A 22,597-nucleotide genomic window follows, 5' to 3' on the forward strand; every position below is an offset into this window, starting at 1 on the left:
TTTAAACCATCTCCAAACGTATGTTTGATTTTTCTCGATAAATTTGTTCGCTTTCCCTTTCTGACCTTTTTGGGTTTACTCTCTGTGGCTGTTCCAGCAAACGTACACTGGCAGCAACGATGCTGAAGCAGCGTATTTTAATGCAAACTGTGCAGGCTTATTCATAGGAAGTGATTTTCAAATTCATAATCATGAATATTTGCACTGTAAGGTTGATTCTGTTGTGAGCTTTTATTTATAAGCTAAGAGCTGCTGCCTGTTGGCGCAAGGTCCTGGGAGCACCATGCCTCTGTGACAGGAAAAAGCCGTGCTATGAAGCTGCATGTCCTATCAAAACAGCTCAGATTTCCAACTGTGAATAGGGAAATAGCACTGGCAGCAGGCAATTTGCTGAGGATCCGTATGCTGAAATATTTGCTGCATAATTTCTAGCAATGAGCAATTTCATGGAAACTATGATCTGCTTGTGAACAGAAATAAGGTGTAAATTGGATGAATAAATTGTTCTCCGCAAATGGTTTGCGAGCTCTGGAGGACTCTCCTCTCCGAGACGCGCTGCAGCTCGTTGGTGTCCTCAGTCCTCTGGGTGTTAGTGGTTAGGCTGCACATGCAAGCTGAGGAGAGACCTCTGAAATGGCTCGTGCTGGCTCTGCCGTCCTCGGAGCCGTGCGCTCTGCAGTCTCGTGCTCCCCTCGACACTTGCACCACGCGAGCAGCGCTGCGGCTGCTGCAGGCACTGGATCTGGTGGTCACCAACAGCTTGGAAAATTCCTGCCCTCTCTCTACCCTCAAGAACACGTGAGCTACAGGGATGTGTGTGTAAATCAGGGTGGAAGTGCCATGAATCTTCCCTACCCTTGAGGAGTAGGAAGGGGAGGTGTTGGAGCTGGTGAGCGCTCTCCGAGTGTCTTGGCCAAGTGCCTTAGCTGCCTGTGCGTCTGTTTCCTTTAAGAAGCTGCTGCTTTGTTTTAGGCGTTACAAAATGAGCCCCAAGATGTGGGCTTGGGGAACCTGTGGCTCGTGTGTGGGGTGTGAGCCAGCACCCACGTCCCGCAGCCTGGCCGCGGGGTGAGGATGCTCGGGTGGAGCTGCTGGCTCGTGGCTGCAGTGGCCTACAAGGCTTGTGCAGCTGCAGCGAATCGGAGCAGCCTTGGGGTTATCCCGGGAAACACCAAGGGAGATTCCCAAGGTCGCCCAGAGCTGCCTGCCTTCTGCTCCAGGCAATGCCAGTGCAGGGTGGGCACTGAGCCCTGTGAAGCGTAAGGCTCCGCAGCCAAAATGGGAGGAAGCTGCGGAAGCGGCGCAGAGCTGAGGCCCCTCAGGAGAGGCGGCGTGTGCAGCCCTTGCCAGGGAAAGCCGGAGCAGCCCTCGCTCGTCACCGCTGCCTCGTGGCGTGCGGCTGAGGCGTGTAGGGCCTGACAGCTGATTTGTGCAAGAGGGTGTAGGACATTGCATGCCTATCTCTTGTGTCAGAGAAGATGTTAATTCTGCATTGTATCGGTGGATTTCAAAGGCAATGAAGATAAAAACTCACCCTGTTCGCTGTTACCTCATGGAAACTTCAGGCCCTCAGGACTTTTTCCATCTCTGACTCATGCCCATAGAGAGGTGCCTGGTTTTAAGAAATATCGACTTATCTTGTGTACAGGGACACAGCTTCCTCTAAATTCACTAAAGATGATGAGAGTTGGATTGCTCCTCCCTAGATGCTTATTTTTTGTTTTTCACGGAATTAAAACCTTTCAGAAAGAGTGCTTAAAACCCACTTAACGTGAAATGGTAATGTTTGCACTGGGACTCATATGTTAGCGTATAGAGGTGCAGGAAAAAGGATCCAGCTCTTTCCTTAGGAGCTTCAGGTCTGAGGAAGCCACACTTTGTTCAGCCTGAGGGCTAGGGGCACCTCTTATTCCCAGTTTTCCTTTAAGTCACTGTCTCCATGGAAGACCCCAACTTGGAGGGAGGTGTTAAACGTGTAACACGGGGTAGAGAGTGACGTCCTGGGCTTGTGGCCTGGAGTGCCCCAGAGCAGGCCATCCTATGGCCCAGGATGGCACCAATGTGGACTGGTTTAGCCCACCTTGCCTCTGGTTCTGATGGCAGGGAACTGGCCCCAGACTTGGGGTCTCTGTAGGGTAACCCCAACCTGCAACATGTCAAACGTGTTGGCTTGGGCACGTGTGGGCACAGGAAGCCTCCGTGCTCCTGCAGGGAGCTCACGGAGGAGCCTCGCAGTTCCCTCCGCAGCACCCAGGGTGTCTATGGGGACGTGTCCTTATGGCTCACCTGCCGTATCACGGCTCTGAGCAAGTGTTTGGAGAGTGGCACATCCTCAGGTACAGCTGCGCCTTTACCCCAGGTGACAGATCCAGACCCGTGTCCTGCTGCTGCGGTGCCCTGGGCCAAGCACGGAGCCGTCTGACCAAACATACTTCCTCCCCTTTATCCATAATTTTAATCGCTTTAATAACGTCCCCTTGCATGGATAGGATTACAATTAGAAAATGTCAGAGCCTTGTTATCATCTAATTAGAGTCGCATTTCAGCAGGATAGAAAGGCAGATCTTCAAGCGCTGCCTTGTGTAGTGAGACGGGAAGCAAGTGATGATTCAAACCAGCTGCAGGCCGGCCCGCCTCGAGCGCGGGCTCAGGCGCTAGGCCCCGCTCAGAGCCCTCCGCAGCAATCAGCGCACACGGCTCCCAGATCAGCTCTGCACAGCTCCAAACTCCCATGCAGTCCAGGAAAAACAAGCGCGCTGTCAAGTTTGCCGTCTAACAGCTGAGGGGGTCAGAGCAGCAACACAACACAAACCAAAATAAACACCACCCTGCTCTGCCAAAAAGCCTTTATCGCCCTTCTGGGAGGGAGGCACTTTCAGATGGCTCTAACGTTTTTTTCCTTTTTTTGTTTGTTTTTGTATGTTTGGATCTGAGCAGCGAGCCGGGCTCTCGGCCCTGCTCTCTCTTGCCTCTCAGGCCGTGGCTGCATGTGGAGCCGCGCGGGGGTCCGTGCTCTCCGGAGACCCCCGCTTGGCTTCCCTTTGGTGAGAGGCGAGGCGGGAGAGGCCGGAGGCTGTGTGGTTATTAACCCCTGCGAGGCCGGCTGCTCGCTAGCCTTGCTGCCGGCCTCGGCAGCACGGCCTGGAGAGCGTCGCCTCTGCGGAGGCTCCCGTGGGGACAGGGCTCTGCTGCAACCCCGGAGCTTTGGGCAGGGTTATGGGGTCCTGTAGTGCCTTTTTTGAGGGATTTTGTGCGTTTTCCAGGCTTGCAGATGCTGAGTAGCAGCGCACGAGCCACGTTGCAAACAGTCGTTCCGGGTTTCCACGTGGCGCCACGGCCAGGCCTGGCTTAGTGCTCTTGTGATCCTCAGCGCTTCCACAGAGCCGGATTTACATCCCCGGGCTCCAAGCCTGACCGGCCCCTGACTTCTGCCTGGAGATGCTGGAAGGGAGGGAGATGGGAGGGCTCTGCCCTCCGTCTCTCGAGGCGTTTGCCCTGGACTTGCCAAAATTACCCCGGTGCTTCGTGCTGGGGACACCTGTTGTGCGGCGGCCTGGAGCGCGGCAGCGACCCACTTCACCTAATAAATAACAACAGTAAAAATAGTTATCACTCGCATAGTGCTTTACATCCTTGCGATGCTGTAAACCGCTGCCTGATTAATCACAAGCTGCTCCCTTCGTGTTTACAGGGAACTGGAATTTTTGGTCTCGGAGCAAAACGTGTTTTCTGGTGCCAAGAGCTACAAAAGGCTTGGTTACCGGGCCTATTAGGAGAGCAGAATAAGGCCACATCGGAGGCAATTAAAGCTCGTGTGTCACGCCAGTAAATCTGAGGGTCTCAGCCCCCTTCCAGGCTGCGAGGGCGTCAGTGTCTGATAGTGCTGGGCAAGGGAGGCCGGTTCGGAAGCAGTCCCAGGTCGCTGCCGTCGCGCGCAGCGACACGGCCTGTGCCGTGTTCGCACAGGCGGCCCGGGGGGCTCCTGCCGGGATCCCCATGGAGGGATCAGGGCGCTTCCAAGCAGTCCATGCATGCAGGGGGCTCTGCACAGCGGAGCTCCCTGCCTGCCCGAGTAGGGATTGCCCCATCCTGCAGCGCCAGGCCTGGGAGCGCTGCTGGTTTTAGCCAAACTGCTGTGCAGAGCTCCAACACGTCGCATTTGGGCTGGGTCGCCTGCCAGTCCCTTTAGGTGGATGTTTTGGGGCAGGGAGAGTCGGTCAGATGTGGGACTTCTGCCTGCAAGATCTGGGCTAGGCAGAAAGAGAAAAGGAATTTTTTTTTTCTTTTTTTTTTTTTTTTTTTTTTTCGCAGTTCAGCATAAGCCAAACGCTTTCCAGAGTTCAGGGCGGGGGGAGGAGAGTTTCTTTAATCAAAATGAAAACCATCTCTGCTTTGGTTTTAAGGTGAGCTAGAATATGTCGTTCGAGCTGATACAAAGTGCTGCGTTTCATCGGGGGTCTTAATTCACTCTGTGATCCTTTCCAAGTTTATAAGAGTAATTTGGGAGGAAAAACGTTTCTCTCGGAACTGGAAGTCAAAGCGCACTCGTGATCGTTGCTGTCTCTAAAGTGTTGCTTAAAAGCATTAGCTACTTTTCTGCCTTTCTAGAAACCCGGGTTAATTCCTGCTTTTACACAGAGCGTGAATGCCTTGGGAGTTAAACCTAAGGACTGATTTAGAAAAAAGGCCTTGTTCCTTAGAAAGTGAGCGCTGCCGCCTGTGATCCCAGCATGAAAGGGGCGACAGTCTCATCTCAGACTCTTCCTACTCCCGAGAAAAATTCAGGGCACTTTGATACTCACAAAAGGAACCCGAGCCCATCTCCGGATGAGGCACCGGGGACTTTAATCCGTGGGGACATCCTCCGCTTGCTCCGAGGAGCTGCAGCCGCCTCGCGGGAAGCTCGGCCGCCTTTCCCACGTGGGAGACACCAACTGCAGCACCCGCTCTGCTCGGACACAACCTCCAGCCGCAACTGGTCGGTGCTCAGCAAGGGGACACGGATGCAGCCGCAGGACCTGTGATGCAGATGCCGGGGAGAGGTTTCCTACCAAAAGCAGGAGAGCTGGACCCGGTAAATAGGGTTTTATCCTCCCCTGTGTCTTTGCTGCTGCAGTGGGTAGGAGCTTGCTACCGGGAGGTGTGGCGTGTCTTTGGTCGGGGGGCTGAACCTCTGCTAGCAACAGGTTCAGGCACTGCTGGTGCTGCAAGCAGCATCCTGTGCAAATACCCCAATCATTTGACAGTTTGCCAGATTTTCATTGCTTAGTGCGTCACGTTTTTCCATCAATTAACAAAAAAAACCCAAAAAACAATATCAGACTATAAAATATGTACATGTTTACATAATATTATGGCCAATAAATTCCACTATAGTTCCCTTGGGTCTACCAGGGCCATCTGGGCTCCACTGAGCCCTCTGTATTTCTAAATATAGAGGCAAAAAGTGTTTTTCAAAGAAAAGTGTTAAAAATTGCAAGTGACTGCTGTAATGGCGTTGCTGAAATGATGGCTCTGGAGGCAGATGCTTGGCCACTCCTCTGGTGCTGTCCCTCTGCACACAAAAATCACCAGTGTTGGCAAGAAGGAGACGTTCAGACCCCACTGAGCCTTGAAGGAGGCAACTGCTCATCAGCAGACGCGGGCATAGCCCGAGTTTGCTGGAATTGCTGCCTGCTGGTATGGCTGCTGTGGTTTTTATCCTGGGATACCAAGGCTGGCTCCGGCCATGCCTGAGCATCGGCTCGTGCAGCCCGTTCTCCGTGAGGAGCTTTCCCAGGAAACCGCAAGACGACCGCACTCCGGAGGGCACGTCCACCACTGCATCCCCAGCCACAGGTCAGCTGAAGGGAAAACCTCTTATCTTAATCTCTCTCAAGTGGTTTTAACCCAAGAAAGAAGACGGAAGCAGCTCTGTAGAGAGTGGTTCTCACTCTGTTCTCCTGCAGATTCGGTTAAACTGTAGCCTGGTGCTGGCAGCAGGTTCAGCTGAACGCAGACCCCTGTAGAGAGGACTTTGTGCTGCCCTTACACATGCGGCAGGCTCCTGGACGCCGTGAACTCCTGGCTCCCTTCATGCAGTTAAATGTGTGTGAAATTCTGTCTGTAACCAGACTGCCAGGTATTGACCAACCTTGCACCAGGCAAGAAGCTGCCTTGGGATGCTTAGAAAGCGGCACTGGAGGAGCTGACTGCTGTGCAGCACCCCCCTTTTTCAGGACAACAGGTAGCAGGAACATGAACTGGTTTTTGCCGGGTTTAAGCACTTGATGGCAAGCAGGAGGGCTGCGCTGGCCGGGGGAACAGGCCGGGCACATAGGCAGGGCCTAAGACCCTCAGCCTTTTGCCAGACTGTCCTCACTTGACTCAGCCGCTCCGCACGCGTCTTCCCTGCCACTGACCTGCTCGAGCTGCACCCTCCAAGGGCTGTCGCTTTATCAGAGTGCCAGCGTGTATTTTCCCCATTTAGATGATTAAAAGCCAGTGCTTGAGGCTCCCAGCCCAAAACACCTTCCTTGAAATGGCATTTGCATTTGAAAGCCAGGATGGCTGTTTCAAGGATTTCGCTATTTTGAACTCTTTCTATGCAGTCCCTTGGCTCCCTCCTCCCCGCGCTTGATTTGGGGCTCCGTGCCCTCCTGCCAGGAACCTGCTCCTGGCTTGGAGCCAGCCCTAATTGTCCCCTCTCAGGATAGTTAGGAGACCCATCCAGCCCCAGCACAAATTACAGCCATTGGAGAATGGCTCTAATGTGTGTCCTGCTGCCCCTGGTTCCTGGGAATGCTCCTGGCAATCAGCAGATGATATGACTCAGGCGTGAGGAAGCCAGAGCCACTTTCGCCTAGCTTGATATTTTGATTAGTACGAGGCTGGCACAAGAGCTGAGAGGTTCTTGCCGTCTGTGCCAGGCTGCAAAGCTCCTCTGCCCGTCGCCAGCAGCGCAGGACTGCTCCTGGGGGCTGCTGCCCCATCCCGGGGAGCACCTCTGCCCTCTTCCTTGCCTGCAGTGGGGTGAGGAGCTGCAAAACGGTCCTCCTGCTGATGGCAGAGCCTCCTCTGCTGTTCCCTGCACTGTGCCCAGGGCAGCGGGACGTTTGGGGCCAGCTCTGCCCACCTTGTCTCTCCACCCGGGTGAGGCAGGTCTGGTGGTGCAAGTAGAAGAGAGGCAGGGCTTCGATGCCCAGCACAGCTGGCTTTAAAACCAGGCACCATGTGCCTCTGCTTGCAATGCCTGTGATTCTTACAGCTGGAAGTTGGGCTTTGTCAGCCCAGGAACGCAGGCAGCTTTGCAGGAGTCCAGCTCAGGTGCCCGGATGCGTGGGCGCTCACACCTGCCTGGGCACGGGCTGCTACGTCCTTAGAAGCGCACGCTGGCATCGGCTGCGCCTGCTTCTGGCCGGGCCGCGTGTGTTTATCCGCTGAGAAGTTGATAAATCTCGCTAAACGTCTCATTTCCACATTCTTTCCAGATGGTCAAGATGCCACCGAGCCCAGTTCGAGGTAAATCACTTGCCGCTTCGCGCATCCCACCGGCAGCCCCGCCGCCGGCTGCCCCGGATGGCAGGAGAGGCCGAGACGGAGCCGGGTACGCAGAGGGGGATGTGCCAGCGCATGAGGAATGGCACCGACGGTGGCACGGGCCGCAACGCGGCACCTCTGCTCCCATCCCCTGCTCGAGGGGGAAAAACGATTGCGCTGGGAAGCGGCGATGCCCCCGCCGCCCTCCCGGCCCGCGGCGCCTGCTTCCTTCCAGCTTCTTGTTTGCTCTCCCGGCATCGCAGGCGCCAGCGCCGGAGGCGCCGCGCAGGAGCGGCAGTCGGCGTCTCCACGTAGGGGATGATTTTCCGTGGGTGCCGCCGCGGGAGGCAGGGCACGAGGCGCAGCCGACCGCGGCAGCTCCCGCTCCCACGTGCCCTGCTTTCCTCCCGCTGCGTCGTGACAGCGGGTTAAAAACCAAGAGGTTAAAAGCAGTTAATTACGCCGGCGCTTTCCTCCCGGGTTAAACAAGAGGATAAATAGGCTAGCGTGGTTTTCTTGGATTTGATTTTGTTTTTTAAGCAAGTGAAAGGTGGCAGGAGGCTACGGATCCTTGGCAGCTGTCACATGTTTCGCTTTTGATGGTGTCAGTTTTGTCTGTTAGGAGGTGTTTCTCTTGCCACTGTCAGCATTTTCCGGGGGAGGATGAATTCATTGATACAGTCTGTTTGCTGTCCACATATTCACAGTTCATGTGTTACATTTTACATAAAGTAAACTTAGCAAGGGAAAAACTAATTCTGCAATTCTTCAAAGCTAATGCACAGTAAATATATTCTGACACTGACAGGTATTTCTTATTAAATAGCTCTGAACTGCGGTACTAGGTTTTGCTTAAGTGGCATTATTCTCCCCGAGCAAAGACAGTTCATTTATTAGTCATTCTGAAAACCAAATAACAAATATTATTCTCTAAGCAAACTAAACAAACCATTTAAAAGGGGCCTGTCTGAAATGATTAAAGTACAGTGTCTGAAAAGCAGCTGACATTTTAGTGCCAAAATACCATATGGAGACTCAACTGCTTTATTAACATACTTTGACCTAAGCTGCAAAATCTCCCCACACCTTTGAACAAGGAGGAACAGTCTTCCTGTGCGCAAGGGAGAATTCAGAGGCAAATCTTTCTGCCAGTTCTTAAGATGTCATTTTGGCACAAGGAAGAGCGAGGTGCAATAATTGAGGGCTGGATGCTAGCAGATTTTTCAATTTCTGCCAGAGATATGCTACAAAATAATTCAGCAAAGCTGAAAGCTTGGGCTTTCCATTTACACCACAAAAAGCAAATACACAGTGTTTGTCTTGCCTTCTTAGAACTCTCTTTCTCTCTTGACTAAATATTTCCTTTCTTCTGAGCATCAGACATTATTTCTAGCTTTCAGGCATGCAAAATAGAGGAACTGCATGCGTGCAGATATACATATATATATTTATTTATCGTCCGTGTGGGGGTGTGCCTATATGCTTGTGTATCCCTAGCCCAGCTCTGAAGCTTCCCTCCATGAGGAGGAAAGCAGTTTTCTATCGCAGGTCAGACAGAATAACTGATATGACTGTTTACAGATCTCCGTTCGCTGGAGGAACTTATTAAGTTGCAGTTCTGCAAGAAAAAGGCTGCTCATCCCCAGCAGGGCTGATAAGGATACAGGAAGCACTCGCCTGGACCCGGCACCATGAATTAATGGGAATGGCTCCGGTGAGCGGTTGTGCACGAGGGAGCTCCTGGCTGCGGTGACAAGGTGGTCACAGAAAGGACCATTCAAATGATCCTGTATAAATCACCGGGTCAATTGTTTTAAGTGAGCTCTTCACACAAAATCCTTGTGGTCTGACCTATTTTTTTTTATTTTTAAGCAAATGTTTTCATTATTCATAAGAATTCATCAGATAGCTAGAGCAAATAGGTTTTAGCCTGAGGTTTGTTCACAGAATATCTGCTGCAAATGTCTCCTTTCTTGCTGGAGCGTTCCAGCATCTGAAGCAGGGCAGCTGGAGTTGGCAGGGAGGAAAATAATATAGAAGTTACTGGGGGAGTTTAATAAAAACTAGCAGATACTGAGCTGATGTATATTATTAACTCGCTTCGCTGGGATTAGGTGGGTCTGGGTAAATGAGGAGGTATCAGCCCAGGTTTGCTTTCTTGCAGTGTTGTCCCAGTGACAGAAGATGACTCAGCTTGGGTTTTAGCTGGATGCTGTTACATCCTCCCCGTAACAGCCTGTGTGCCGATGTCATTCGGGCCGGGGGGCCGAGCCGAGGGCTTCTGGTGTGAGCTGGCATCGCTGCCCATTGGCAGCATCCTTGGGCTGGCACCTTGGTGAGCACAGATCCTGCTGGCGCTGCTGCATGGCCCGTTTCAGGGCCATTTGCACACAAATCCAGGTACATTTGCACACAGCAGCATTCTCTCCTTTGGCCGAAGTGTATGATCTGTCCAGGCACCAATTTCCACCTTGTAGACAATGGCACATAGACATTTTTTCATACCCAACATCAGCATCACTGTGAGATATCAGAAGAGCTAGAAATTCCTTTATGGACAGACCAGACGGTTCGATGCGCTGTATTAAATAGGGGAGAGCGCTGGTCCAAAAGGCTCACGGGCTGCCGTGTCAAGGTAGTGTCATCGTGGCCGAGTAACGATGTGAGCAGCGGATGCGTTTTACACTTCCAAAGGCTCTGCTGCAGCTAACCCGCGGTAGGGAGAAGAAAGCTGCTCTGTTCCTGGAAACTCAGCGCCAGGGTGCCGGGCCCACGTGATGCCGGTGGAAATAATTGGGACCTGGGGAAAAGGCAGCGGCGCGCGCTCCGGAGCGCAGCCTGCGCCGCCAAGCTCGGCTGCTTCCTCTCCGCGGGGGCTGCTCCGGCCCGCAGCCCCTTTCCAGGAATGATTTTTCCCTCCTCCAGCTGGGCGGCAGGTTGCAGGTGGGAGCGGGACCACGCGGCCGGACGGCGCCCGCGTCGCGGCCCCGCGATCCGCCCGAGGAGCTGCTGCTTTAATCGGGACCGAGCCTCGCTAATGAGGCGCACGGGCCTGGGTTTCTATGACAACCTAAGTTCCTGAAAATGCAACGGAAAGCGAGGGAAGGGGTCGGTGCTGCCGGGAGCCCTGTGCCCTTCCCGGCGTGCGCGGGGCCCTCGGGTCGCGGGTGGCACCGTCCCCACGGGTGAGCGGGTCCCCAGCGTGGGCGCCATGCGTGCGCCTCCGAGCACGTGGCCGGCTGCCTTCCCTGGAAAGTGTTATAGAACATGGAAAATGACGTCTGGAAGCCCAGGGCGGAGAGGTGCTCGATCCTCCTGAGAGGAGGGAAGTTCAGTGCCCGCTTTTAATTCCTCACAACTGTCGGTGCGGAGCTCGGTGGAGAGCAGAGCCTGGGGCCCCCAGGCTGGGAGCTGCTCTCTGAGGGCAGAGGTGCTACCAGCTTGTGGGATTTTGAGGTCCGAAGGCAAATCCCGGCTTGGTACCAGCCACGGGTGGTCGCAGAGGTGGGAGGGGATGGCGGAAGAGGATCCATCGCTCCCGGCCTCCATGGTGGCTTTGGCCACACATGGCGCCAGGAGGGAAGGAGAAGCTGCCCTGCTGCAGCATCACCAAAAAGATGCTGTAAAGACGCACTTCTTTTCCAAAATCCCGCAGAGCACCAAGGGGTTGGTGCCACTCCTGCCAAGTCAGCGTTGACGTGCCCAGAGTGCCCGTCTTGCCCTCCCGAACACACCGGCTGCTCTTATCTCCTCGGCTCCCCATGTGGATGCCAGGAGGTCGGTGCCAGGGCACCGCTGCGAGCGCCAGGGCCTGTGTGCCCAGCCTGGCCCCTGACCCGCGACCGTTCCCAGGATCCCCCCTCTTTCCCAGGATCCCTCCCTCTTTCCCGGCGCCCTGCGGCCGGCAGCAGCTGGGCCAGGTCTCTGCCCAGATGCCCCTGCGTCTCTTTGCGGGATGCAGCCGGTGTTCCCTTGGCTCTCCTGCCTCACTCGTGTTTACGGGCTTCTGGGGAATGATGCTGGTATAACGGCTTCGTTTTAATATATATATGTATTTTTTGTTCCTTAATGAAGTCAAGGTTTGCGTCATCTTTGTAGACTGCCTCAAAGGAAGTGTTGGTTTATGTGAAAAAAAAAAAAATCTTTTTTTTTCCCCTCTCTCCATAGCAGGAGTTGTCCTCTCTCTAGCTTGACTCAACTCCCTTCCTTCCCTGCGGGAACAGGCAGGAAGGGGCTCGCTGCCAGCGCCGCCCGCGTTCCCAGAGCCCTCAGATATTCCCTGCGAGCCGGCTGCATCCTCAGACTGCGCAGGGCCCGAGCGGCGCCGGGGCCCGTTGCCCCCCGGGACCGGAGCCCTTCCCGCTCCTGCCTGTCACAGGAGCTCCGGACGCGGCCGAGCGGAGAGCAAGTCCTCCGGAGACCGTGGTGAGTCTCATTTCGTCCCTACTGCGAGACCTCTCCTTGTGAAGCGCCTCCGGTAGCCTTGAGGAACCGGTCCATCAGGTAGCCGCAAAAACGTCAGAAGCAAGTGGGAAAAAAAAGGCTCTACAACATTCCCTAATTGCTTCCCCTTTCTTTAGATGGTTTCTTGGTCGTGTCCCTCTCCCTCCCTCCAAATGCACCATAGGTTCCTGCACACAGCGGTGTCTGTGCCCTGAGACCCTGCCCTGCCTCGTGCTGCCCCTGTAACTGCTCGCAGCGCCACAAGAAATGAGGCTTTCCGCGCTCCGGAGATGAGGCCCCACGCGCTGACTTTACCCCCTGGCATCCCTGTGGAATGTCGCGGCCAGGGGCGACGCGGCCCCGCTGCGGCCGGGCCCCGGCCGGTGGCCCTGGGGCTGGGCATGGGCACCCTCTGCTTTCGGCCGGTTACGGCCTCCCACGGGAGCGCCAGGGTCCAGCAGCCTGGGTGAGGGCAATGGGTGCTCTGCTTTGGGAGAGGAAGGAGCGATGGAGGAGGAGGAGGGAGGGTGGTGAGGTGAAGCACCAGGGCGGATCGGCGGTGGGAAAAAGGCATCAGCAGGGAATAAACGAGGGAAAGGAGAAGGGGCTTGGGTGGCCCCTCAGCAGGGCTGCGTACGTGCTGTCCCTGTGGCCATCCCAACAGGCAGCGATGCTCCAAACCACCCCGGAGCCAGAGGCAGAGCTGAAACCTCGCTGTTGGCATCTCAGGACTCAATTCAATCAGCCTACGGTCACTGGGTGGAGGTGCCGGGTGGCAGATGCCCCATGTTGCAAGGAGGGACTTGCAGGGGACCTTGTTGTCCCCTGAGCCCAGCGGGTGACGCAGGGGGGCTGCCACGTGGATAGGCACGTGGGGTTTGATGTCACCGGCGCACGATGTCACCGCCGTTGTCCCCGGCAGAGCCCTCCGCCGACGGCGCGCGGCTCCGCGCTCCCGCAGCCTGCCTGCCAGCCTGGCACCCGCTCCGCACAGCGTAATTAAGCCAATATATTAATAGAACGGGAGTCTGTGCCTGGTTAGTGTTCGCCCGTGACAGGCAAACGCAGAGACAAAGCAGACACTCGCTTCAGAAGTACTGCAGGATGCTATTAGCGGGCACAAGCTTGCAGCCCATTAGTGCCATCGCTGCTCGGCGACGTCAAGTCATTTGCATTTTAAACGAAGCTCAGAGATCCGCTCCGGCGCGGGACCAGATCCAGGAGCTCTGCGAGGCCATGTCTATACAAGGGGAGATTTGGGGTGCGGGAAGGAACGGAGCAGGAGCGTGGTGTTCACCGCAGTCCCTGGCGCACGAAGGCGGATTGGGATGGGAGCACGAGGGCAGGTAGCGCCGGGCTTTTCCTGGCAATGCCGGGACTCGAGGGTGGCCCTGGGTGTTGCGGAAGCAGCCGCTCCACCTTTGCGACACTCAGAGGGAGAACATGGGCCTGTACGCCCCATCTCCACATAAAAGTGCTCTGCAAGCCCTAAAAATGCCACTTTTCCATCTCTGGACTAACTGACGGTCTTAACAAATTATGGCATAAAATATACCAGGAGAGGGAAAGCAGCGCTCACAGAGAATTGGAAATGTGGTAAAGCAGAGGTTGCAGGGAATGTTTTTTGAATAGAAATGGAGATCTATTCATTTCGGTGGACAGCTCTGCAGAAACGGCCCGTTTGGAGCTATCCGAAGGGGATGAGGAGGGTGCCGTAGGAGGGAAAAAAAAAAAAAGGAGAAGGATTAATTGTATAAAGCTGGTGCGGAGATGCCTTGGTCTGAGCTACAAGTGTGCTAATGGGGAGGTTGCTTAGCTACCATGGCAATGGGCACCTCAGGAGCACCCGAGGTAGGAGAGAGAAAGCAGAGTGTAAACAGCAAGGAGGAAGAAGGGTCATTACAGCGTTCCCTAAAGATGTTTGACTAGCAGTGGTGGGAGGAAATAAATACGGAGGAAAAGTCGGTCCGAGCGCCGGGGAGGAGGCGAGCCCGGTGGAGGCATGGCTGGCTTGCTGCTTGGCGCCTGCTCCCGTTACTAATTCCAACAGTTTCTGCTGCTCTCAAGCATCCCTGGCTTTATCCGCCTTCTGCCGTGTTCTCGTTTAATTTTGCTCCTTTAAGGAAAAAGCTGGGAGGCTCTTGAATGTCGGGCTTCCAAATCCAGGCTGCAGATGGGGCCGAAGGCGCCGCGGGGCTGCTGGGCAGGCGCTAATTGCCACCTGCCCCACGTTCACACAGGCTTTAAGCTTTACAAAAAGCTTCCAACGGTTGGTTTGGGACCCTTCCCGCATTTATAAACCTGTCTCAAACCGACCTTAGCCTGAAGTCTAAACTTCATCCTAACGAGAAATCTTTAATGAAAATTGCCCATGCTCTGGCCTTGTCTGGGACTCCAGTCGACAGACGGAAGAGACAAACTCATTGGAAGCAACACTGACAGCACCAGTCCTAAACAACAGTTAGGAGGAGAGTTATTTTAATGAATACATTTCCTTTCAATTGTATGCGAATGGCAAGATCCCATTAGAATGGGGAAGCAATTAGAGCTAATAAAGATGAACGCGCTGTGCTTCGTGCATGTGGAATAACAAACAGCGAACAAAGGATTCGGCAGAGAGCTGACTCTAATCCAAATAAATGAGCAGTGATGAAAGGGAAAACGGCTCTGGTCTCCTACGGTGAGACACGCTTCCTTACTGCCTTCCCTCTACCAGTATTTCACCCAAACGCAGCGGGAAAAGCAACACTCAGATTCAATCAGCGAGGCGGAGGAGTCGACGGGACGGTCCCGGCGGGGCTCTAGGGCTGCCCTGCCGTCGATAGGGGTGTTTGCTGCAAGTTGCAGCCCCACAAGCTGCCCCATACGGTGCAGGAGGTGCCCGGGGCCGGCCGGACAGCACGGAGCAGTGCCTGGCTTGGCAGCTGCAGCACGGATGCTCCGGCCGCATGTGTGAGCCTGGAGAGCTCTGTCAGCTGCAGGCGCTGAACCCGGGTGCAGGGCAAGGAGCCCCTCACCCTAAGCCAGGTGCAGGGCAAGGAGCCCCTCACCCTAAGCCGGGTGCAGGGCAAGGAGCCCCTCACCCTAAGCCAGGTGCAGGGCAAGGAGCCCCTCTCGCTTTTCCAGCTGCTTCTCGCTTCCCGGCGCTGCGGGTCCGCGGCACCCGCAGAGCGAGCGCGCTCAGCAGGAGGAAAACCCGAAAGCAGCAGGACTGTGAGCTGTCCCGAGCAGCCGTCTTTCCTGAAAGTGGGTTTTATCAGAAAAGCCAGGTTAAAGTGAGCTAAGCTCCTTTATCCGTCTTTTCCTTCCAACGGGGAATTGCCTCCAGGAGCGCTACCCGCCCTGTGACCCGCTCCGTAGTGCCGGGACGCTTCCCTCCATCCTCCCCAGGTGCTCTCCTGTCTGCGGAAAATCCAGGGATGGTGCAAAGCCAAGGAGATCAACTCGGCAAGGGGAACCGACCTGAAGCATGGGGACCTGGGCTCAGCCAGGGCTGGATGGACTGGGAAGAGGGTTCGGAGGCGTTTCCAAGTCTGGAGCTGGAGCTAGATGGAGAGAAGGGGCCGCGAGGTTTTATATGCTGGGGGAGAGGAGGGTTTGAGTCAACTAACTGCTATTTCACATTTTAATATTTGATTATTGGTTGGGATTGCCTGCCAAAATTAACAACCCCGATCGCAACGGGTGCGCGAGTAGCCCGAAACTATCATCAGTGCTATGGCTTGGTGGAGCGTGGAGGAAATAATAGCCTCTTCACAATGGTGTATTTACACAGTAGGCTCACAGGAAAATTGGGTAAACCGATAATTACCCAAGGATATTATTGGCTTTGGCAGAGTTAATAATAATTAGCGCTCTTCCTCTTCCAGCCTCCTTACAGGAGAGACCTTTTATAATCCACAGAATACAAAGGACCCAAACCGCCACGAACTGCTTCCATGTGTGGCTTGGAAAAAAACCCTTCACGTTTCTCGCTGCTGACAGACTCCAATGGTAAAATCACCCAAAGAGAGCCGGGCCGCAGACTTAAAAATAATAGAAAGCGTGGCAGTGATAACAATAAACAATTCTGCGTGTTTAAAAACAAAACAAAACCCAGCCAAACCTCACTGGCCTCCCTAGCCCTTCGTTGCCAGAGGTAAATTTAGCCCTAGCACTTGACAGAGCTCCAGATGCACGTGGGACGCTGCAAACTGCCCTGCAGTCCTGCTGCGGCAGCTCCCGCTGCGCTTCGCTAGAGCTGCTGCTCCGGGGTCTGTGGCCCGTCCCGGAAAGCGGCTCTTTTCCATGGGTGCCCCTCGGCTTGGTGCCTCCCTGCCCAAGGCTGCGACCTCCGCTTTGCCGCGGCACCCGCCCGCTCCCAATCAGTGCCCCAATGCTCCCAATTAGCGCATCCCTGCGGGCAGAGCCTGCCGGGGAGCGCGCGGAGCGTCGCCTGCTCGCCCTGCAGGGCACGTCCTGCTGCGGGGCGGTGCCGGGCGATAATTTGGGTTAAACGGGGGGGAATTTGTCACGCTTGTTGCATGCACAGCCCGAGGAGAGCGGGGAGCAGGGTGGGAGCCGCCAGCACCATCGCACACACTGCAGCGTGACACGTGTGGCTGATGTGTGTGATGCATCGGATGCTCCTAGGGATGGCTAAGCACAGGATATCGGGATATCTGGTCTCCATTCATCACAGCCTGTGGGAGAAGCTGCCTCCTCCTTGATCCCCCTTGTCAGAGCGCTGTGTAAATCTCAGCAGCTCTCCGGACGTCTCCAAGATGCAGATCCTCCTATCGTTCCCACAGCTCCAACTCCCATCCCAATTACCGAGATCTCCTCCTCCCTCCCTGCTCCTGCCTTGACACATTCGGCCTTGCTTAACTCACGTGCGTGTGTAATGTGGTTTTAAAGACTGTTGTGGCAGCTCCTGCTCCCTCCTCTGCAGATGCCGCCTCTCCGGCACGTAAGATGTTGGCCGCACTTCTCGGTACGGGCAGCCTTCAAAAGATCCCAAAAATCGCAAGTGAAATCCCCCCTGCCCCGAGCTGGCCCATAAATCATGGGATTATAAAAATAAGAGAGAGAGAGAGAAAAAAAAAATGTTGTGTGTGTGCGTGCACTTTTCAGGTTGCCTTTTAAACCTGAACTTATTTCTCACACGCTGGCAGAAGAACAGAGGGGAGCTCGAGTGGAAAGGCAAAAGGCAAGCCTGAAAATAAACGCATAGTGCGCTCGTGAAGGGCTCCCAGAGGAAAACGGAGCAAAACAAGGCAGGAAGAGGCCCCGGCGAGGGCCGTCGTGTCCGTTCCATGGAGCAAGGCTGCTTCCAAGGCTGAGCTATTCCCTGCGGAATGGCAATTCCCAGCTTGTTCCCGCCTTGGATGGCCCTTGGCTCCATTGCTCTCCCAGGTTTCTCCTTTCCCCCTTTTCCTCACCCCTTTTCCGAGCTGATTTCCTGTGATGATCCCTCCGTTCTCCCACCACAGGACGGCCAGGCCACGTGCACTCCGGTGCGAGCCCTGCAAGGAAGAGATCCAAAGTTGTGCTGTCTTAAGCCACAGTTTAACATAATTAGACATCCTGGCTTGAGGGCAGTAATTACTTTTATAATCCTTAAACATACTTTTTTAAAAAAATAATTGCCTCCCCATTCAATGCCTTTCAAAAATCCTTTTAAACTGTGCTGCCTTCTTCAAACACAGCTCAGCCAACAGTAATTACAATAAATTATTCCAAGTTCTGAAAAAAAAAAAGGAAGAAAAAAATGTATAAATTAATGTATGTGCACAAACTGCTAAGCATTTATTGTTTATCCTGCCGTGCTGCCCGCGCGACGCAGCCCCGGCGCCGGCTCAGCCTTTGGGTGCTCGGGCCTGGCAAAGCTGCTGCCTCCCGCCTGGCCCCGCTTTGCTCCCCCCAGCTCTGGGGAAGGCTCTGGGATGGAGCCACGGATACGGGAAGCTGCAGCATCCTGGACCACATCTGCCGGGCACCTCCTGGCTCCTCCGGGCCGCGCAGAAAGCCGAGCTTGGCACGGCGTTAGCAGCACGCTAACAGAAACAGAGGTGCTCCTTGATGGAAAATAAGTTGGGCCCGGTTTTCCAGGCAATGGGAGTCAGGATTAACTCTGCTGTTAGCGTCCGGCTCAAAGGCGGATGTTTATGGAGCAGAGACGGGGATGTTTCTGACCCCTGCGTGGTGCCTAGAGTTTGGAAGAGGAGGAGGAGCCCCCGGGAACGGAGGAAGGAGAAGGCAGGAGATGCCCCATAAGGAGCGCTGGCCCCGCGCGTGCTGGCTGTGCCACCCTGGGCACCCGTGGGGCGAGCTGGGGCTGCCTGGGGGCTCCGTGGGGCAGCGCTGCTCTCCCACCAAACACGCAGGGCCCGGACGCTCGCTGCGGCGCTCGGCCACGGCCGGGGCCGCGGTCCTGCCGCGGGGGCAGCCCCACGTGGAGGGCAGGCCGCTGAGCTCCTCATGCTGCAGCCCCACAGCAAACACCCTCGGGTGGACCTCGCCTCCCCGCGCCGCTGCATCTCGGGGCACGGCCACCAGCCCGTTAGGAAGGGCTTTGCTCCGGCGACCTGCAAAGCAGAGCTTGCATGAGCTCTGGCCGGTGCATTTGATCCTCAGCTGGGATAAATAAGGCATATTTGTGCAGCAGTCAAAGGGGAGCCCGTGATTCGCAGCAGCTGAGGATCTGGCCAGCAGTATCAGCATCATGGCAATAGCGTAATGTTTTCATTATGTATTGGGGTTTTTTTTCCCAAATACTTAAAAAAAATTATCTAGGAATTACTCACACATCCAGTAATAGTTACCAGTCTTGGGTGTTTAGTCAAAGGTTTCACGGGACGGAATAGGACTGCGAGGAGTTTGGCCGCAACCTCTCCTCCGCCGTGCGCTTCTCCTATCACTTCTGCTCTCCTCCTCCTCCAGCAACATAGTCCAGTAACCTCTTCCTGACAGTCTCCAGATCCCCAAAATTGCTCACATGGAATTTTGCAGTAAATAGAAAATTGCTTTGCTCCTTTCTCTCAGGACAGCGCAGAAAGCGACTCCAAATGGAAAAGCCGCGTGTGGACACGAGCAGTGCATGGTGCTGCCTTCCAGCCTGGGGATGCAGCGAGGGACCTTGGAAGCGCGGCCAGGTCCGGGCAGTGCATTCCCTGCCGGCACCCCCCGCTATTGAGGCCTAGGAAATAAAACCTGGAGCGGTGGGTATTTGATGTGCAAGCCTCGGCCGACTCAAGCATCTCCGGTTACATCCCCACCGGCAGCAGAAGGGGCAAGGAGCCAATTAGCCCTGGCAGCCCCCGCGTTGTAGCCCGTGGCTCTCGGGGCTTGGAGCCCCCTCTCCCTGCTGGGCGCCACGACGATGCCACGTGGCTCCGGAGAGCCGCCCGCCCGTGCGGGCCCGGCCCCATCCATCCTGGCGAAGGGCGAAGTCGCCTCGAGGAAATTGGGACTAATTCGCAAATGCGGGAGGGAGCCTGGGCTAAATTTATAACTAATAATTCACCCCCCTCCTAATTGCACGTCAAGCTGCAGCCCCGAGAAGCGGCCAAATGGAAAGCATGTGTCGGGCCCCCGGCTTGGCGGCCGAGCGCCGCGGGGCTCCGAGCCGGCACCCGCCGCATCCCAGCCCGGGAATCTGCCCCGCGGGCTCCGGCCAAGGCTCCTCCTTGCGCAGGGTCACAGGCAGGGTAGGGACATAACGAGGAGCCCTGGGCTTTGCCAGCTGGTTGCATCCCAGGGAACAGCCGCTTGTCCAGAGCTGCCGAGGGCTGATACCACCCAGAGCACATCTTGAAACACGGAGTGTCCCCCCCGAGCCGTGGCCGTGGAAGCGGCTCTGCTTGTAGCGCTTCCAAGAGGAGCTGCCGGCGCCCGGACCCGACATGCTCCACAGCTCCCTGTGTGCTGTGAGAAGCAAAATCGCATGGGGTTTTTTTTAATTTTCTTCTTGCTTTTTGTTCTTTTTCTTCCTGTGTTTCTTCTTAGAAATGTCAGAAAATTAAAAAAAAAATAAAAAGAAGAAAGAAATTATATATGTGTGTATATATATATATATATATAAAAAATCCATGGCAGGCAGCCAGCAGCAAGGATGTGTTTAAAAAATGCAGAACCCTGGAAGAGAGCGGAAGGGCTCTGTGGAAACGCTCCCCTGGCTGCATCTCTCTGCTTCTCGCTGGGACCGTTTTTGTCCGGCCCCAGCAGGAGCGGTGGGAAGGAGCAGCCCCCGGGAGCCTGGAAGAGCCTCTGGAAGAGCCTCATTGTGCGCCTGCTGCAGAAGATGCACCCAGGTGCTGCATTTTGTTCTACAGAATTCGTTTTATCCCAATTAATGGATGTGGGGGGACACGATCTGTGCAGGAAGGACAGTTCCTGGGAAGAGTGCGGCTTGTGACAGGGCACAAGTCACCGTGGCGGGGCTGGGAGGGCATCCTGTGGATCACATCGCTGAGAGCCACGGGGCTTCGTTTGCTGCCCGCAATGACCAGCTTTGGTTCCCGACACGGCACCGTGCCCCATGGCACCAGCACTGGGGATGAGGCTCGAGGACAGTCCCCGATTTCCTGCAACAGCCCCCATCCTCGCTCTGCTTCTGCTGCCTTTCCCAAGGTGCCTGGATGGCGCCACATCCCGGGATTTCGGAGCGAGCGCAGCTCGCTGGGATATTAGCAAAGCCTGTGTTAGGTTTCGGGGGCAAAGCAGTCAGCTCTGTGGTCTAGACAGCTAAGAACCGCCCCGATAGCCTTTCCCTGTCCCTCCCGGAGCGCTGTCTCCCTAAATCTCAGAGCTTGTTAACGTGGTGACGTCGTATTTTGCAGCAAGCTATTTAATCCGCGCTCTGGAGGCGCAGCTTTCCCCAGCAAAAACACTGAACCGAGAGCGGGGAAGAAAGGGAGAAGTAAAACCCACCTGTTTCCTGTTTTCATTCCCCCACCCCTGCCTGCCTTTATTTTCTTTGCGTCCCCAGATTATTTGGTAGCTCCTGCAACTTGTCCGGGAACCTCCGCTTGCTCCGAGGGCGTTGGAGCCCGTGATCATCAGCAGAGTCTGGAGTCCCTAACGCAGCTCTGAACTCGTGAGAAAGGGGCAAAAGTCGCCCGGATCCCCATGGACAACGCATTAAAGTCGTTGCCACCATCTGTGCCAAGGTGAGAGCCTCGTTCCCCTGTTGCCTCCAGGAGCTGGGCACAAGAGATGCCATGGAGATGCCTAGGAACCCGCACACATCCTCCATAGGATCTGTACCACTCACCTCACAATAAACCAATATATTTTAACTAATGTATTTTAGCTACAACCCATGGCGTGGCAAAGGAGCCTTCTGAGCAAGTCTCCCCGTGTGGAGCAGATGCGTCCAGGCTGAGTGTTGTTGTACACGTCAGGGCTGCCGGAGGAGACGGATACAGAAGGCCATTGTGCGCCGCGGAGGGGACAGCTCGCGTGATTAATGACCATTCCCTGGGATCCCCGAGAAGAGATGGAAGTGGAGATAGGGCGTCTGCGCGGCCGGGGCGGCGCTCCAGAAGACACCGGCCTGCAGGGCTCCCGACAGCCCCTGATCCCGGCCGGGGAGCCCGGAGCTGTGGGCTAGCGCCACTCCTGCTGCTCCTTCCTTTTCCCTTCTTTCCTAATCCAGCTTTATTTTTTTTTTCTTGCAGCTTTTCTTTCTGCTTGTGGAAGGGAGCAGGGTGCAGCCCCGCTGCTGATGGTCCATTGAGAGAGACGAATGGCAAGAAATCAGGGAAATTGCAAATTGATCTTTTCCTAACACACACAGTGACTCGGGTGCCTACTTTTTGAGCCTCCATGCAAATACCTCCCAGCCTAATTCTAAGGCGTGCCAAAGTAAATTACATTTTGTTCGCCTTAAATAAACAATGACTCTTCCAGGAAAGGTTTGTCTCTTCTGGGCACTTGCATCATTTATCATTGCTCCACTGTTTTGAGTTGGCTGCCCTTTTAGGGTGAGATGTCTCTTGGTTTTAGTGTGTGCACAACCAGAGAAAGGACAAGGTCTTACCCCAAGAAAAATGTACTGAGAAGATGTCATTAAAGCTAATGAGAGTCCAGGCAGCTGCAGCTCATTAGAGATTGCCCCAGGCCAATTGTAACTGAGACCCTTAAATATACATCATAGTCAAATAAACAACATCATATTCGATCTGCAGAGGCTCTGTCAGTTCCTGCACAGTCCTTATCGCTCAGCCTTACATTTTGCTGAGAAAATGTTCCCTGCTCAGTAACAAACTCAGGAGCAAACGAGACCATCACGCTCAGGAATGACATGCCGAGAAACGCCTGGAAGGAGACTTGTTTCCTGAAAGCACCATTGGATATTAATGGATGGCAATGGTGGGAGATCCTCATAGCTCGAGCTCTCTGCCCTGCACCAGGACTGGGTGGGAAACAGGTTGAAGAACCTGCCAAGATGCTGCACGGGAACGTTGTAAGCGGCAAACATTTTATTTTTCCTTCCTCTCTTTGGCTTCAGGGCGTGACTTCACACTGAAAGAGAATGAATGCTTTCTAACATCACTCGATTTTTGTTGGTAAGAAGCATTTAGCTTGGAAATAAGAGATTTGCAAGTGTCAATGAGCAGCGTGGCCTCCCCGGCTGCAGGGACGGGCCTGGCGG

This window comes from Nothoprocta perdicaria, unplaced genomic scaffold (assembly GCF_003342845.1).
Source record: "Nothoprocta perdicaria isolate Ctin4 unplaced genomic scaffold, notPer1 scaffold_4, whole genome shotgun sequence".
Lineage (NCBI taxonomy): Eukaryota > Metazoa > Chordata > Aves > Tinamiformes > Tinamidae > Nothoprocta > Nothoprocta perdicaria.